This window comes from Rhinopithecus bieti, unplaced genomic scaffold, assembly GCF_001698545.2.
Source record: "Rhinopithecus bieti isolate Rb0 unplaced genomic scaffold, ASM169854v2 scaffold_31787, whole genome shotgun sequence".
Classification (NCBI taxonomy): domain Eukaryota; kingdom Metazoa; phylum Chordata; class Mammalia; order Primates; family Cercopithecidae; genus Rhinopithecus; species Rhinopithecus bieti.
Window position 1 is genome coordinate 3,127,567 of NW_016814655.1, and position 15,121 is coordinate 3,142,687.

The 15,121-nt window shown below is 40.9% G+C and overlaps 1 protein-coding gene and 1 long non-coding RNA gene across 4 annotated transcripts in view; one reads left to right on the forward strand and one right to left on the reverse strand.

The window, feature by feature from the left end:
• Positions 1 to 439, reverse strand: part of LOC108515115 (uncharacterized) — an 8,393-nt gene extending 7,954 nt beyond the window's left edge. The window contains exon 1 of the long non-coding RNA XR_001881424.1: positions 11 to 439. This is a non-coding gene — a long non-coding RNA (uncharacterized LOC108515115). The remainder of the gene's footprint in view (positions 1 to 10) is intronic.
• Positions 440 to 1,442: 1,003 nt separating this feature from the next.
• CFAP43 (cilia and flagella associated protein 43) overlaps positions 1,443 to 15,121 on the forward strand; it is a 116,130-nt gene continuing 102,451 nt past the window's right edge. The window contains exons 1-2 of one of the 3 annotated variants that reach the window (XM_017851744.1): positions 1,443 to 1,702; positions 6,866 to 6,962. The gene's annotated coding sequence lies outside the window, so the exon portion shown is untranslated. Of the gene's footprint in view, positions 1,703 to 6,865; positions 6,963 to 14,829; positions 15,019 to 15,121 lie in introns of those variants that run through there. The other 2 variants (XM_017851743.1, XM_017851745.1) reach the window with 2 other exon arrangements.

Genomic DNA, 15,121 nt, shown 5'->3' on the forward strand with positions numbered 1-15,121 from the left:
CCTCCCTTACCCAGCAACGCCCCTGCACCCTTCATCTCTTCCTTCTGGCTCAGGATTCCCGCTAGTGATCCGGGTCCCCTGATCACACCCCCCTCCCCCTCCACCCGGCGACGGTTGGGATCCCGTCGTTGCTACCGTTGGTGATTTCCCCCAAACTTAGGTCCCTGAATCCTTCTAACTCCCATCCACTAGCTTTGGACTTACTTGCATATATAGTGGCCTTTGAAAAGCATCAAGCAGTGCGCAGATATAGGTGGTATTTTTTTTTTCTGCATTCTAGCGTGTTCCTCCCAGCCCTCACCTCCACCCTATACAGCATCCCCTGCTAGTCCTGGACACTCTAATGTCTCGAGGTTTCTCACCAAACCAGTGTCCTTCACTTGCTTTTTCCACCATCTTCAAGCGTATCTTTAATATTTAAATAAAAATAATAGAATCTCCTTCATCTCCTCTCCTTCTTTCTTTTTTTTTTTTTTGTTGTTTTTTTGTTTTTTGTTTTGTTTTTTTAAGACGGAGTCTCGCTCTGTCGCCCAGGCTGGAGTGCAGTGGCCGGATCTCAGCTCACTGCAAGCTCCGCCTCCCGGGTTCACGCCATTCTCCTGCCTCAGCCTCCCGAGTAGCTAGGACTACAGGCCCCTCCCCCCCCCCCGGCTTGGTTTTTTTTTTTTTTTTTTTTTTGTATTTTTTAGTAGAGACGGGGTTTCACCGTGTTAGCCAGGATGGTCTTGATCTTGTGACCTCGTGATCCGCTCGTCTCCGCCTCCCAAAGTGCTGGGATTACAGGCTTGAGCCACCGCGCCCGGCCTCTCCTCTCCTTTCTATCATACACTTAGCACGCACTCCTTACTTGAGAGTATGTTCTTTTTGTGTGCTAGCCTTTCATTAACGTCGACTTCATTCCTTTTATTTTCTACATTTATCTGTATTTTTAAATCTAAAATATGGCCACATACTCTTCATCTGTGTAAATAAGCAATTTTCCTACTCCTCTTACAACCACAAAGCAGGTTGTCCTATGCAAAGTTGTTTTTTAAAGTTCATTTAAAAAATCAAACTAATTATAAAAGAATGGCCCAGGATGCCATTGTGTTGAGATCAAGCTCTTTTCTCTGTTATTTTCACTTTTTGTCTTCCAAGAATACAAGACCCCAGAAGTCCTTCTGAGACTTTCTCAGGTTTGGTCAGAGTTTCCTTTGCTGAAAAAGTTATCTGAAGAAGGCCTGGGAGACCTATGGGACTTTAGGTCTACATTTAAATTTCTATAATTCATTGACTCAAATGGATCTCACAGCCAGCATGTGTGTTCTTTTATCTTAGAAACTGGGGGCAGAAAGGACATGGAAATAGAAATATTTCCAAGATTTTGATGACCCTTTGCTTTGTTAAAAAAAAAAAAAAAAGTGTATTTGAAATGTATTATATTGATGTTGACATATCTTTTCCCAAAGATGGGTGCAAGGATTCCCGAAGCAGAATGTTCATTTTGTCAACAACAACACCATTTGCTACCCTTGTGGGAATTATGTAATATTTATTAATATTGAAACCAAGAAAAAGACTGTACTCCAGTGTAGTAATGGAATTGTGGGCGTCGTGGCAACTAACATCCCCTATGAAGTTGTGGCTTTTTCTGACCGGAAGCTAAAACCCCTCATCTACATATACAGCTTTCCAGGATTGACCAGAAGGACCAAATTGAAAGGTATTCTGGAGAACCCTTCCTCTGCCCCTAATTGAAGGATTTTGTTTAAAGATTTGACTAAATCTATTATGTGAAGATTTCTTTTTTAAAAAGTGTTTGTTTGTTTTTGAGATGGAGTCTCGCTGTGTCACCCAGGCTGGAGTGTAGTGGCACGATCTCGGCTCACTGCAACCTCTGCCTCCCAGGTTCAAGTGATTCTCCTGCCTCAGCCTCCTGAATAGCTGGGATTACAAGTGTGCACCACCACCCTCGGCTAATTTTTGTATTTTTAGTAGAGATGGGGTTTCACTGTGTTGGTCAGGCTGTTCTCGAACTCCTGACCCAGTGATCCGCCTGCCTCGGCCTCCCAAAGTGCTGGGATTACAGACATGAGCCACCATGCCTGGTCTAGTTTTTTTTTTTTTTTTTAAATACACATTTTTAAAGAAGGAATCAAGCTGATCACTGAGGATTTAATTATGTTAGCTAAAGCCTTGCTGTTCAAAGTGTGGTCTGTTTACCAGCAACATTGGTGCTACCTGGGAAGCTTGTTATAAATGCAGAAACTTGGCTCCCACACCAGATCTACTCAATCAGAATCTGCATTTTAACAAAATTGCCCAGGTGATTCATACGCACATTAAACTTTGAGACGCACTGGGCTAGAAGACTATTGCCTTTTTCAGAACAATGATTTTTCTTCTTTCCTAATATTTGTTGAAAATCCAGGTGAATTGATGTTTGTATAGCTTCTAAAGTCAAGTCTCTGAGCCTCAATTTCCTCATCCATGAAATAGGGATAAAGATAGTGTCTAATGTCAAGGCTGTGGTGATGATGATAGATGAAATTATATAATATGTTGTATATGTATGTATGCCAAGTGCTCAATGTTGCCTACCATTTGAATTATTACTGTTTATTTTATTTTATTTTATTTTATTTATTTTAACAGAGTCTGGCTCTGTCACTCAGGCTGGAGTAGAGTGGCATGATCTTGGCTCACTACAGCCTCCACTTCCTGGATTCAAGTGATTCTCCTGCCTCAGCCTCCCAGGTAGCTGGGATTACAGGCTTGCACTACCGTGTTTGGCTTTTTTTTTTTTTTTTTTAATGTTTGTGGCAGAGGATGGGGTTTTACCATGTTGGCCAGGCTGGTCCCGAACTCCTGGCCTCAAGTGATCCACCCACCTCCGTCTCCCAAAGTGCTGGGATTACAGGTGTGAGCCACTGCGCCTGGCTACTGACTCCTTCTTAGATAAAGCTGACCCACACTGAGCTGCTACACATCTGCTGGAGCCTCCAGCTAATGATTCCCTCATTTGACACCCCATGGGCAGAAAGCTCATGCTTGAGGCTGGACTTGGCTCTGTAGTCTTAAGGGTCAAATGAGTGTTTGGGTGAAGTCAGGGAACTTCACTATAATTTATAATACTTTGTTTGTGGTGAAATTTGCATTCTCAACAGTTTAAGACAACTTTTAAAACATAACCCATTCACCTATCTAGTTGGACCATAACTACACTTTGTCTTTAAAATTTCCCCAGGTTGGTTATTTGGCTGTAGTTCTGTTTGAGCCAATTGAAAGTTAATTCAAACCAATACCCAAGAGTCATACTGAATAATGATGCCCTAAAGGAATTCCCAGTAATATTAATCAGTAATATTAATCAGACCTGTTTTCACTGTTATTTAATATCAACCTGGAAGTTCTAGCCAATGCAACAAAATATAAAACTGAAGAAAAATATAGCTATGGGAAAGGAGATGATGAATAATGCGATAGTCTGCTAGGACTAACAAAAGAATGCGCAGTAAGATGCTGGTTTTGAAATAAGTACCCATTAGAAATAAGAAATAAGTACCCATTAGAAGATACACGTACTTAGAAATAATTCAAAAAAATAAGTGTGAGTGACCTAGGTGAAGAAAACTACAAAAATCACTGATTTAAAATATTTAAATGTATAGAAATATATTCCTGGATGGACAGCCTGGTTATTATAAATATATTTCTGAGATTTGTCATAGAAAGTAATTTGTAGGTTTATCATATGTTTTAGACAGCAAGGAGTACTCAAATGATTCTAAAATTCATCTGGGAAAATAAAACATAGAGAATGAGAATAATTTGAAAGAGAATGATGGCAAGGCATTTTAATATTATGGTGCCATAGTAATTAGAAGTGTGGCATTGGTGCAGGGATCACCAGATCAATGGGAGAGTTGAAGACTTGGGACAGAATCTGAAGTATATAAAAGCTGAGTAAATGAAGAAAGAGGCTGTCACCAAAAAGAAGGAGGAAGAGGAGGAGGAAGAAGAAAAGGAGGAGGAGGGAGGAATAAGGAGAAGAAGGAAGAAGAAAAAAGATAGATTATCCAACAGTAGTGTTAAGAAAATGCATATTTTAACAAAAGTATCAAGTTAGATACTCATGTTCTATATCAGATGAAAATGAGCATTCAATATAAATAACAAATCCACTTGAACATAGTAGAAAATACGGGCCGCCACGGTGGCTCCCGCCTGTAATCCTAACACTTTGGGATTCCAAGGCAGGCAGATCATGAGGTCAGGAGATCGAGACCATCCTGGCCGACATGGTGAAACCCTGTCTTTACTAAAAATACAAACGTTAGCTGGGCATGGTGGCATGTGCCTGTAATCCCAGCTACTCAGGAGGGTGAGGTGGGAGAATCGCTTGAACCCTGGAGGCAGAGATTACAGCGAGCCGAGATCACGCCTCTGCACTCCAGGGTGGCGGCAACATGGCAAAACTCGTCTCAAAAAAAAAAAAAAAAAATATATATATATATTATATATATTATATACTACTATATATATGTACATACTAAATACAGAGAAAAGAAAGAAAAAAGAGAAAAAGCGAAAAAAGAGAGATGGAAGAAAAAATAAATAGAGTGATTCTAGGAAGGGGAAGAACTTTTCACACAAAACAAAAACTTAGAAAAGACAGACATATTTGATTGTATATATATTTAAAACTGATTAACATCAAAACACCATGAAAAATTAAAAGGGAAATAATAAACTGGGTAAAATATTTGGACAAATGGGATCAAATATTTTCAGAGCATTAATGAAACAAGAACAAAACAGCCTCTTAGAACAATGGAAAAGAAATTAACCCAGACAAATCACTAAACTACAAATGACCAAAGACATCAAAAAATGTTTCGTCTCAAGATTTGTTTTAAAAAGTGTAATTTAAACCAAGATGCTGTTTTTCTGCCTATCAAGGTCACAACTTTTTTAAGATCATAATTGCTAGGTAGAATGCAGTGAAACTGGTAGCACTCTTATTTGCTGAAGGTGGGACTATAAATTGATAGAGTCTTTCTGTGAAGTAAATATTTACTCTATTTGACTCAGAATACTCACTTCAAGATGAATTCAGTTTTAGGAAATGGTTAAAATATGTTCAAAGATTTACATGCAAAAGAGTTTAAAAAGCACTGTCATAATAGCACAAGATTGGAGCAACCTACATCTCCAGTATTGTGGATATAGTTAAATTAAAATATACTATAAAGAGGTATTATGCAAACATTACAAATCACACTTTTAAAGAAGTGTTAAGATAATATAAAATTGTCAATATAATGTAAATTAAAAGTCAACTTGAGGTAACACTATAATCCAATTCCATTTAAAATGGATTATCATATATATGTGTGTGTGTGTGTGTGTGTATACATACATATTATGAGACAGAGTCTCACTCTGTCACCCAGGCTGGAGTGCAGTGGTGGAATCTTGGCTCACTGCAACCTCTGCCTCCCGGGTTCAAGCGATTCTTCAACCTCAGCCTCCTGAGTAGCTGGGATTACAGGTGTCCACCACCACACCCAACTAATTTTTGTATTTTTAGTAAAGACGGGGTTTTACCATGTTGGCCAGGCTGCTCTCAAACTTCTGACCTCAGTGATCCACCTGCCTTGGCCTCTCAAAGTGCTGGGATTTCAGGCGTGAGCTCTCTCTCCCAGCCTCATATATAATATTTAATCTATGGCTAGTATAGCTATAAAAAGCAAAGTTATATTTAAAGAAAATATATATGTATGTATTTTTTCAAGTAAACACAGAAGAAAATTCTAGAAATAAATTTACCAACTTTGGTGGTAGGATTGTAGAGAATATATTTTTCTCTCTTTTTTTTTGGCATTTTCTTCAAATACCATATTTTCTAAGATTTAAAGAACATCTAAAGTTGGTCATCTTCAATTGTGGAGGGAAACGTCTGTTTAGCAAGCATTTAAAAATCATTAAGGTCTCTTCCTACAGAAAACTAGTTTTGTAGTGAATTCTCAATAAATACACTTTTTTCTTTGTTGATTAGACTATGCTGAATATATTCAATAAATGACAGAAGCAAAATTTCAGGATTATATTACGGTCAATTAAAATGAGAATGAGAAAAAAAGCAGAAAACAGCTGTTAAAAATCCACAGAACAAGCAATAGAGACATAAACATACGAAGACAGACTGAGGTGAGGGCAAAGCTTGCACCTGTGGAACCCCACTGACGAGCAGATGAAGAAGAGGGAAAATCAGACCACTCTGTACTGGGAAGTAGAGACAGGCTCTTCTTGTTTTGGCCTCCCCGTGGTATGCATTTTAAAACATGTTGTTGCTAAGACTTTGGAATTCATGTTGCTTTTAATCAACTATAGGTACAAAGGAGTCGGTCACTTTTTATAGCTGTTCCAAAAGCTGGAAGATATTAAGCTAAGGGCCAGATATGGCCTAAGATAAAAGAAATAAGGAAGTAAGCTAGAATTATTACAACTCCCCAAGATATTTAAAGATGCCTAAATAACTATTCTAATTACAATGTCTCATATATTTATGAGATGATTCTTGGGTCATTTCAAACCATACTGGGACATGCATGGTGCAGTATGCTCAGTTCTGCACTGAAGTCTAGAGATAGTAACCTCATGGTCTTAATTCACTTTAATATCTTTTATAAATGGGTCTTAGCTTTGCTCTAAGCTTTCTGTTCATGGTCTTAGAAATTAGCCAGGATCTTTCTTATTCTAATAGTTAAATGCTTTTGAATTACGTGAAAATCATTAGCAAAGGAAAATAAACTGTAAGACCATAGTTAACTGAACATGGTCTTAACATAATCAAATCCTGATAATGGATTTTATATTTTAGGCAACATTCTCCTGGACTATACTTTGCTTTCATTCAGTTACTGTGGCACCTACCTGGCTAGCTACTCCTCTCTCCCAGAATTTGAACTGGCCCTTTGGTAAGTTTCAGCATCCTGTGGAATTCCTTTTACTGGGTTACATTACATTTTCCTCTTACTTTTCTGGATTTTATCAATGGAAATAGACATCAAAAATCTGAAACAAGGAAATATGAAGGAAAAAAATCCCAATCATAAGTTTTCATACAGTTGCTATGTTTAGGCATAAAATTTGGCAGTCAGAGCAAAAACTATATAAGAACTAAATTAGTTATTGTCATTCTCTTTTATTAACACGCTTTATATATTCTCAGATAGAGAATATATTTATAAATACATAAAGTTTCACTTAAAAAAATAAATGGCATCTTGGAGTTGTTCACAAGTTTCCTGCTAATATTGAAATGGAGATGGTCTCTATATTAGAGTTCAGTTTAACCTAATTGTTGTTAGAGACATTAGAACAATTATATCTTCAGAGAGTGGAACATGATACCACTTTTGCCTGCTGTATGGGAAATACCTGTGGTTAAGACACATTTCTTATCTTTCCTGGATCATTTCATGTGGCCAACTTTAAGGCTGTACTCCCTTTTCTATCCATGATACAAGCCCCTTCAAGAGGATATTTTTCTTATTAAGGGGAAGTACAGAATATTCCAGAAATGACTAAAGGATGACATACCAACATTTCTTATACAAAAATGTAAGTACCTAGATTCAGGGAGCCACATTTAGTCTATGTAATTTTTTTTTTTTCTTTTTTTGAGACGGAGTCTTGCTCTGTTGCCCAGGCTGGAGTGCAGTGGCGTGATCTCAGCTCACTGCAACCTCCGCCTCCCAGGTTCAAACAATTCTCCTGCCTCAGCCTCCCGAGTAGCTGGGATTACAGGTACCAGCCATCATGCCTGGCTAATTTTTTGTATTTTTGTAGAGATGGGTTTCACCGTTTTGGCCAGGCTGGTCTTGACCTCCCGACCTCAGGTGATCCACCTACCTTTGCCTCCCAAAGTGCTGGGATTACAGGCATGAGCCACCGTGCCCGGCCATAAAATTTTTTTAAAACAACTTTATGGAGGTATAGCTAACAGATAATGAACTGTTCATATATAAAGTAAATACTTTGATAAGTTTTGACTTATGTATATACCCATCACCATAATCAAGATAATAAATACATCTATCAGCCAGGCGCAGTGGCTCATGCCTTTAATCCCAGCACTTTGGGAAGCTGAGGCGGGCGAATCACGAGGTCAGGAGGCGAGACCATCCTGGCTAACATGGTGAAATCCCGTCTTTACTAAAAATACAAAAAATTAGCCGGGCATGGTGGTGGGCGCCTGTAGTCCCAGCTACTCGGGAGGCTGAGGCAGGAGAATGACGTGGAGGCAGGAGGCGGAGCTTGCAGTGAGCCGAGATTGCGCCACTGCACTCCAGCCTGGGCGACAGAGCGAGACTCTGTCTCTAAATAAATAAATAAATTCATCCATCACCCCAAAAGTTTCCTTGTGTTCCTTCAGAGCTTCCTTATTAGCCTTTGTCAGTGATGTGGTTTCTGTCACTCTAGTTTGCGTTTTCTGGTAGTTCATATACAGGGAGTCATACGGTGTATATTCTTTTGTCCGGCTTCTTTCATGTAGCATAGTTATTTTGAAATTATCTTATGTTGCTGCATGTATATTATCTTATGTTGCTGCATGTATATGTCAATAGTCATTCCTTTCTATTCCATGGTATGGATATACCATACTTTATTCACTTGTTGATGGATGTACTGTATTAGCTTGCTAGGGCTTCTATAACAAAATATCACAAACTGAGTGTCTCCAATAACAGAAATGTATCATCTCACAGTTCTGGATACACAAGATAGGAAGCAGCTGGGGAGAGATGACAAGTGCATAAATTCTGATAGTTCCAAAAGCAGAATGCTCCAGTTGTCCTTCCTAAATGCAATCTGTGAATATTAAAAAAGCAGTGAAGTGGAATGAGCACAAATGTGTTAGTGTAACAGACTTAGACCTGAATCCTGGCTCCACAAATTACTAGCTGTGTGATCTTAGAAAGGCTGAGCCTTCGTTTCTTCCTCTGTAAAGTGGATATATCAAAATCTCCTAAATATGGTTTTTCTAATAATTCATTGACTAAAAGTATGCATCATACCTAATAGTATCTATTATATTATATTTATTTAAGTCTAAGTTTCAAAGATGATGATTCTTAGGCTAATTCTGGGCCACCGATGTATTTTGTTTTGGCCATAAAGTATTTTAAAACTGGAAAATTTAGAGAAAAGTTATCTGTATAGCCTTTCTCAAACACAGGAAACCCTGGACCTGTATTCCCACATGGTCACAGTCTGGTGTGGGCTAGTAAGTGGGTACGCATTCTAGATGCCCACCACCTTAAGCAGGGGTCGGTAAACAATGGCCCATAGGCCAAATCTGGCCCACTGCCTGTTTTTGTAAATAAAGTTTTATTGGAACATGCTCATTTGCTTATATATTATCTATGGCTGCTTTTGCTCTATAATGGCAGACTTGAGTTGTAGTAGAGCCCATATATGGTCTGCAAAGCTAAAAAGATTTACTGTCTGGTCCTTTATAGAAAGAGCTTGCCAACCCGTCTTAGAAGTGTTTATACTCAGTACATTTCATTCATTTACATTAACTTCCTGGCTCCTGTAAGCATTTGAGTTTTCTCACTGGATTTAATTCATTCAGTAAATTTGTATCTCCTGCTTCCTGCTGGATATAAAATGTACCTCTTCTTAGGTACATTTTAGGTATATCTGAGCCTTCTGTAGGGCATTTTTGATAAGCTGAGGTGAGACTGAGACTATGGGTAGGTAGTATCTCCTCTCCGTCCCAACCCTTCCCCTAGATTTGTTTGCATGTCTTAATATTCATGTGCACTTCTGTTTAAGAAATTTGAGTCAGAGGGGAGAGACAAGGGGGCAGGAGTGAGGAGGGCAGGGGAGGATAGGGTAGATGCTGTGGGGAGGACCAGACACTGCTCTATCATGAGGAAATTCTCAGTGAGGCCCTGTGGCAGCAGAGGTGCCCTGGGGCCCAAGAATGAGTATGAACAGAGCTGGGAGACAGACCCTCCTCCAGCCTCTGCTCTGCAAACCTAAGATCAGAAGCTTTGGGAGCAACCCTGATGGCACCCTCGGGTGCTGCATAGAAATGTGAATGGGATTTAATCCTGTGATGAGGCCCAATAGTCCTCTTCACCAAGTAGCTTTGCCAGCAGTGGGCCTAAACACGAGGGAGCTAGAAGATGAACAGGGAGTAGGATGCATCTCACTTGGTGACAGCAGTTAGTCTGTGGACCCTGGGGACTCCCAGAAATAATTTAGTAAAAGTTCAAAAGAGGTGAACTTCTGGAATTCAGACCAGGAGAAGCTCAAGTACCATGATTTGACTCCTGGAAATAAATTGGTCTAAAAAGACTTTACCTTTATGTTCTAATGTTTTAAAAGAGCAGAATGGATTCATATATTATTTGTGTAATTAAAAATAACAACTTTGAAAAAGAATCTAAAATAGGTGGGAAATGGTCTCATGGTTGTAGTCCCAGGGTGGTGGGGTCTGGGATATCTGGGCTTCATAAGCAAAGACAATGTGCTATACACCAGCCATACCACCACCAGCAGTTTCATTAGAGAGGCATTCACTGAGATTTCCAATGGGTTAGTGCATTTAATCCCTGCCTCACCCCTACAACAACCCCCATGAGACATCTATGATGGTCCTCATTTTAAAGAAAGAGACTGAAACTTCAGAGAGATGAGATGTTAAAGCAGAATTTTCAAACAGATTGTTAGATGTAAGATGGTTTTATGTAACTCCTTAAAAATGGAACCAGCAGGAAGACAAAAGAAGCTGGTCCCTGTCTTAGTAAGTTGTCACAAGATCCCATGGACTGAGTGGCTTATAAACAATAGAAATGTTTCTCACAATTCTGGAGGCTAGAAAGTCCAAGATCAAGGCACCAGGAGCTTCAGTGTCTGGTGAGGGCCTGCTTCCTGATTCATGGATGATAATTTCCACCATGTCCTCACACGGTTGAAGGGATGAGCTAGATCTCTTTTATAAGGACACTCATCTCAATCATGAGGGCTCTGCACCCTTGACCTGATCACTCCCCAAAAGTCCCAATACCCCAATACCATCACCACTGGGGTTAGGATTTCAACATATAAATTTGGGGGCAGGCACAAACAGACCATAGCAATTCCTGAGTGCTGAAAAGAACACACACACAGCTGGGCACGGTGGCTCACGCCTGTAATCCCAACACTTTGGGAGGCCAAGGTGGGTGGATCACCTGAGGTCAGGAGTTCAAGACCAGCCTGGCCAACATGGCAAAACCCCATCTCTATGAAAAATACAAAAATTAGCCAGACATGATGGTGAGTGCCTGTAATCTCAGCTACTCGGGAGGCTGAGGCAGGAGAATCACTTGAACCTGGGAGGCGGAGGTTGCAGTTAGCTGAGATCGTGCCACTGCACTCCAGCCTGGGTGACAGAGCGAGACTCCATCTCAAAAACACACACACACACACACATACACACACACACACACACACACACACACACACGCTTACTCACATAGAAATAGAGTTAGAAAAAGAGTGATTAAATAAAATTTCCAGGTTAATATATGAATGATGAACTTTCCAGAGGTCTCTAAAACCTTAGCACCTTAACCTTAACTATTCTACCAGGGCATACAATCATAGCATTGTACGTGTTCTAGAGTTTAGCCTGTAAAAGCATGCCTGCCTTTATCACATCGGGCTGTCAGTATATACTATGACAGCAAAGTTACATTCCCCAGGAGTGTCAGATATGGGGCAAAGCAAGGTACAAAGTCTGGTTTTTGTTCGAGGAGGCTTGTTGGAAAATGCCTCCCAGCATGATATGAGAAATCAAGCCAACACAATTTTTCTTTTTTCCAAGTTTCATTTTTTTGTTGTTCTTATAGCTACTTGCCTAAACTTATATAGTTGGTGAGTTGCTGAGTGGGCTTTAAACTCATTTGGTTTCTAAGCTCTTTTATAGCTTTCATTGATCTAAGGCACAATGGGAACATGTAGTAGGGGCACCTCACCTAGTCTGACGGTGGAGGGGAATGGTCAGGGAAGGCTTCCTGGAAGGAGAGGTAATGTTTAAGCAGATACTTGTATTAATTAGCTAGGCCTACCATAGCAAAGTACCACAGACTGAGTGGCTTAAACAGCATACATGTATTGCCTCCCAGTTCTGGAGACTAGAATTCTGAGATGAAGGTCTCAGCAGGGTCGGTTCCTTCTGAGGGCTGTGAGAGAGAATCTGCCCCCACGCCTCTCACCAACTTCTGCTCACTTGTTTGCTGGCAGTCCTTGGCTTACAGACACATCACCCAGATCTCTGCTTTTATTTTCACATGGCATTCTCCTTGTGTGTGTCTATCTCCAAATGTTCCCTTTATATAAGAACACCAGTCTTATTGGATTAGGGCCCATCCTAATGACTTCATTTTAACTTGATTACCCGCTGTAAAGACCATATTTCCAAATAAGGTCACATTCTGAGGTGCTGGAGGTTAGAATATTAACAGGGGAATTTGGGGGAGGCATAGTTCAACCCATAGCAATACCTAAAGGATGAGCAGGAATCAGCTTTATGACGAGAAGAAAGAACATCCCAGGCACAAGAATGGCATGTGCAAAGGCCATGAAGTAGAAAAAGCACAGCAGGTTTCAATGAAAAGGTCATAATAATGGGAACAAGAGATTTGCCATGAAAGAGGCAAGCTTGGAGGCACAATCAGAGGTGAGCTCATGAGCAGCCATATAAGTAGGTGACCATGTGGTTTATCATCCAAATCAGGATGCTTTTGAGAGTGAAAGAGGGTGTTGCTGATAAATGCAGGGCACTTCAGCCTAAACTGGGTTTCTCCTAGGCATACTGGGAAGGATACCCACACTCCATATAAGCTGTGCTAATGGACAAATCCTTTATCCTAAAGGCAGTGGGGAGCTACTAAAGGGTTTTAAGCAGGGATGTGACACAATTATATCTGCATTTAAGAAGACTCCTTTCAGCCAGTTATTTCCAGTAAAAGTATCTCCAGTACTTTCATATTGTGGAAGATATATTGGAAGGAAACAAGGCATGAACATCAATTAGGAGGCTGTGGTGGTCCAGGTGAGATGACTGTGGCATGGACTAGGGTGGGAGTAGGGATGGAGGGAAGTGAAACTATTTGGGAGGTGTTTGGGAGGAAGCATCATGGGACTTATAACTGACTAAATGTTGAGTGTTGTGCTGAGGAAGAGGGATGGGTCTAGGGTTATACCCAGAGTTGTGTGTGACTTGGGCAACTTAGGGACACTGTGGTGCTATTCAGAGAGATACTGAGGGCTTGGGGACAGGGAATTTAGGGGAGGCAATGGGGGAAGATAAGCTGGGGGACAAACGGAACTGACAGTGCTTGAGATGAACAAACAGAGATATCTAGTTGGCAGCTGATATATCAGTTAGGACTTAGGTTCAGTTGTGGCCACAGAAACCCAAATCACCAACACGTGTTTCCTTCTCTCACATGCAATTGTCTGGGCACGAGCAGCTGTGAATGGTGTGGTGGCTCCTCGGGGTCAGCGTCCAGTCTCCCCCTGTCATGCTGCTCTGCTTTTCCTAGGGTGTTGCTCTCATCTCTGGTCTATAATGGGGTAAATAGTAGAGATGAGAGCAACACCCTAGGAACAGCAGAGGAACCCTAAACCACCAGTGTATTTTGGGAGCCAATGGGGAGGGAAAAGGATGAGGGTAAGGGTACAAACCTTTTGTTGAAATGCAGGGCTTGCAGGAAAGAGATCATTGCCTGACCCAGGGACCACTTCAAGGGCTTTTGGAGAGGACAAGTGACAGTAGGAAGATGCAAGAGCCTTTAGTACCAAGGTTCTCAACACTGACTACATGCTGGAATGACTTGTGAAGCTTTTAAGAAATGTTAGTGCCCACTCTTTCCCTCTCCCCCCAGCCAGTTAAATCGGAACCTCAGACCAGCAATATGCCTTGAGATGCCTTGAACCATTGCTTGAGAAGGAAGGACACACACATTATTACTTTGGAAGAATTGCATAAGGCTTATGACTTGGAAAAAAATTCTTTTGGAAACACAAGCATTTTTTTTTTTTTTGAGATGGAGTCTCACTCTGTCACCCAGGCTGGAGTGCAGTGGCACGATCTCAGCTCACGGCAAGCTCCTTCTCCCGGGTTCACACCATTTTCCTGCCTCAGCCTCCCGAGTAGCTGGGACTACAGGTGCCCCCACCACACCCAGCTAATTTTTTGTATTTTTAGTAGAGAACAAGTTTCACCATGTTAGCCAGGATGGTCTCAATCTCCTGACCTCATGATCTGCCTGCCTCGGCCTCCCAAAGTGCTGGGATTCCAGACGTAAGCCATCGTGCCTGGCCTTGGAAACACAAGCATTTCTTTAAAAATGACCAGATGTTGCCATATGTATTTATGGCGCAAGCAAGTGTTGTCTCAGCAGTTTCTCTGTTTGCTTATCATAGCAGCATTTAGAAACTTGAACATGCTTTCATTTATGTAAATAGTTTGTGAAGCTTTGACAATAAATGTAAACAGACATGAAATTATAAATCTGCTAAATTTGTATTAAGGGTATTCATTATTGAGAGAAAGTCCCCTTCCTCCACACTCAACTCCTATGGCAATTACGGACTCCATTTTACCCAGAACACTTAAGTGCCTCAGCATCTGTATGATATAGTGGAGTGGGTGCTGGCATAGGTACCAGCTGACGTGATGTATCACTAGCTCTCAGGGTGATTGCCACATACATGGAACACCTGGGAGTGCTGGAAGTGTACTGGGATTGAATCTACAAAGTGTGTTTTCATTCACAGTGGAGGCTATGTCAAGCAAGGGAAGGTCCAGCCCTCTTGCGGGTGTGGTGAAAGGCTCTACTAGCAAAGACATGGGCGCCGGAGTGGGTCCCATGTAGTCTGCGGGTGCTTATTCAGTGATGTACATGGCTCTGATCCTGGACACAAAATCTATACTGGAGAGGAAATGACTGCTGAAATAAGGCAATTGTATGAATATTTAAAATGCCTGGAACAGTAAAGTAATGATAATTCAAAAAGAAAGAAAGGAAGGGAGGGGAAGGGAAGGGAAGGGAAGGGAAGGGAAGGGAAG